Raw genomic sequence first — 3,943 nt, 5'->3', positions numbered from 1 at the left:
GTATGGTCTCCTGTGTTTGGTCTCAGGTCGCTATTAATTTTGTGTCCACTCGTTGAGTCCCTTTTTTTTCTTCTTCTTCTTCTTCTTCTCACGAAAAAACTCTTTGGAAGTTCGATCCCAAGTATGTAATGCCATCGTTGTGGCCGGGCCAACTAGGCTCTGGCCCAGCTTCCTACCAGTTTCGGAACACGATGCCATTACTCAGGAACAGCCGAACTCAGTTTCCATTTTTCAACTTTATTCCCAAAGGTCCGAAGGTCGATTTTTAAATACAATAGGGTTAATAGCTCCCATTTTCACCCTTATTACCAAAGAGGGCCTAAGGTCAATTTTTAGATTTAGAACTGAGGGTATTCATTTTCATCTTTATTCTCAAGTGACCAAAGGTTGGTGTACAATGATGGTTGGAAGGGATGAATACTACAGAGGCAGTGGTAAACTTTTCCTTCTGAGTTAAGATACACTCGCGGAGGATGGTAACAGTAGTACATGAGGCTCGGTCACGGGTCTGAATAATTACGAGGATAGTTTCAAGGATGGAAGTAACAGGTTAGTACCTGAACGCTCATTTGGAATCGATGGTGATTTTGTACAATGGTATCGTCATAGGCGAAAAACCCGCCATCGGTGTATAGAAAATACGCCACATGTAATCCTTGCCCTCCGTATGTATGGTGGTATTTTTTTTCGAATACCCTAACCCATTTTATCTAATAGCATTCTGTCCTTTTCTAAAATGACATAACCTAACTCACCCTGACCTGGAATAACCTAGATTAAACCTTTAAAAACGCGGAAAATCACGGCGACATCGTGGCTTAGTTCGCGGTACCGTAGTATGAAAAAAATCAAGATTTCAAAGCGACCTATAACAGGACAAATTACGCAAAAAAAAGAAAAAGAAAAAACAAAAACAAAGTATTTGTCACTTCTTCAATACCACAGTGCCCTCGCGAAAAACAGATTAATTTGATTAATATTTAAGCATTCCTTGAATGAGTTGTGTCACCTTGTTAACTTACCAGAGGTAGTGAGGAGCCCACGCCAGGGAGACGCTGAGTAGCTGCAGTTATGCGTGGGGGGGGGGGTTTGGGGGGAACGTTGGTTTGTGGGGAGCCAGGTAGCAAAAACAGTCACTGTTAGGAATCGGAGACAATTGCGAGACTCGAACCCACAACTAAGCGAATGCAAACCATCTAGTGTTAGCCGGAATATACACAGAAATGAATGTACCATTGGTAAAAATATATTGAGGTTACATCTTAAAAGATAATTCTCGTTGAGCAGGTAAAACTTTTCGTTCAAAGTGACGGAAGTTCTCGTACAGGAACGCACAAAGAGACCTTAAGGCTGATGTCCCACGGGCGGTCTACCCGCCTGTCCGCGGCGGGTGAGACGAATTTCCCCACTTGAAAACACCGCGGCCAGCCCGCCTGGGGCTATGTCAGACGAGCGGTTTCCATAGTGTTTTTACATACGGAATCAATATAAAGCGGTTCCGCGGCGGCTGACCCGCTTTGCACCCGCGGCGGCCAACCCGCTCGTCTGTCGGGGGCGTTATTCACTTTGTGAGTGCAGACTGTCTCGACCACGTCTCCAAGATACACCATGAGGTTTCTTTAGAAACCTAACAAGAGGTTTCTTGCAGGACAAAGGAATTCAACATTTTACTCCATTTTCCATTTCGTAAATATAAACGGATCTCTTCTCTTTCATTTTCATGTCATGTTTGTTCAATGGAAACAAGCTGATCGACACCGCTTCCAGTGAACAAGTAAATATTTTATTAACACAATTCTTACGTGCAAATGAGAAAAGACTATCGGTGGAATTTCCTAAGAAAATTCTTTTCCTTGTATAGATCTTGTAGAAATCCTTGGAAGGGAAATACTTTTGATTTTTTTTTCATAAGAATACCACCGTAAGAACCTTGCGGTGGTTTTCTTAAATAAAAATCTTTCCTTTTGTAAATATTTCTGTATATGAATCTTGTATAAATCCTTGGAAGGTATTATTTAAGAATACCACCGTATTATCCTATCTAACTTCTTCTGCTCCCCAGATAGGCTTTCAGCCTGTCAGTCGGGCCAGCACACTTCTCCAGATTGTCCTATCAAATGATTCCGCGTATGTCCTTTGAGTTTATCAGAGCAAACTAGGTCTATTTAACGTCACCGGCTAGCTAGGCCTGTCATGACAACCCTCCTCTGTTATCCGGGCATTGGGGACCGGCATGGGATTTAGATGTCATTCTTTCCATGGCAGAGTTGTCATTCCCCCTATCTAACCCCCGTATGTAAATCGATGTAAGGGAATCAAAATGCTTGAAAGGTTTAGCTACACTGATTTTAAGGTTGTGTGTTCGAATCCAAAAGCATACAAAGATTGTATGTGGATAGAAACATACAAAAAAGGGGGGATCCCTTGCTCCTTGCCTACCATGCCCCCTATTGAGTTTCTCTCAGGTCCCTGGGGAATACGTTGACGTTGTTCTTATACATTATAGTACCAAATAAGTATAACTAATCATGTTCTTTAAAATACGTCTAGTAGTGTATTTTCATTCTGATAAAAAAAACGGTTATTTGTAACAATGTCAGGTAATATCATTCTTTTGTTTGTTTCATATTTTTCATCATATTTAATCATAAATTTAGTTATTCACATTCATTTGCATGTGTTCATTTGATTATCTTATTTTTTTAAATCTATTAGTTTTTATTCATTTGTTTTATCTGTTTATGCATTTATCTGTAGATATAATCATTCATTTATTTATTTTTATTTTTCATATTCTATTTATTCATATTTAGTTGTTTCTTTACCTATTTACTTGTTCAGTTGTCTATTTATCTATTCATTTAGGCTTTTTATTCAAATTAATTATTCATTTATCTAGTTACATATTTGTTTGCTTGTTTGTCTTCTTGGTTGTTATTTTGAAGCCGTTATGCATCAAATTTGAGAAGAATGAATGTCAAAACTCGGGACGTAAGCCTTACATGTCGTGACGCGTTACCACTTCCGGGTCGGAGACCCTTCATTCATCCATTCATCTCCTCGTCCGCTCCATGATCACGCAATATTACTAACTAATGCATCACTTGAATGCTGTTTTGTGTCGACTCTTAATACGGCCCCCAAATGACCTTTCTTACGCACTCGATGACTTGACTGTGCCGATATTCAATGTATTAGGAAAAGCCGACACAAAAATGACTTTGATCCAAAGAAGCTTCTCTGGAATCGGGTCACATGATGAGGTCGGGATGATAATGCGATTTGGTATACTGTGTAATGAACGCAGATGAGCACAGAGCAAAGTTAAATGGGAATGCACTGGAAAAGGCCAAACGATAGTCTTTTTCTCCAAGTCTTGCAGGTAACAAAAAAAATCTGGGAGGAAGTGAAAGTGTGGTCATGGAAACAACGTATCGGTTCTTCTTGTTAGAAACATTTGTTCAAGCAATTTGCAGACGTTCCGGAAGCAACGGAACAGTCAATTTTCATTTGCGTTTTGTTTTATATCTTCGCGTCCAAGAAAGTACAGCTTGATGACCTTCTTGGGGGTGACTCTGTTTAAAGTTTTAATTTTGAATAGAAAGTCACTGTTGTATATAGAATGGCTCTTTTTATATGGATGCCATTTACATGTGGTGATTTCGGTTGATTTCAGATTATTTAAATTTCATTGGTGTACACACACACACAACACACTCACACACACACACACACACACTCAGCAATACACACACACACACACACACACACACACACACACCCACGTGTATATATATATATCATATATATTATATATATATATATAAAAATTATGTAAATCTATGTTTATATGTGTGATTGTATGCATGTATGTATTTACGTATTTACGTATGTCCATATTTATATATGTATGTATGTTATATATATATATATATTATATATA

The sequence above is a fragment of the Oratosquilla oratoria genome, unplaced genomic scaffold (genome assembly GCF_046742065.1).
Source record: "Oratosquilla oratoria isolate Oo_2021 unplaced genomic scaffold, ASM4674206v1 SCAFFOLD51, whole genome shotgun sequence".
NCBI lineage: Eukaryota > Metazoa > Arthropoda > Malacostraca > Stomatopoda > Squillidae > Oratosquilla > Oratosquilla oratoria.
Note: the sequence above shows the minus strand (reverse complement) of the source record.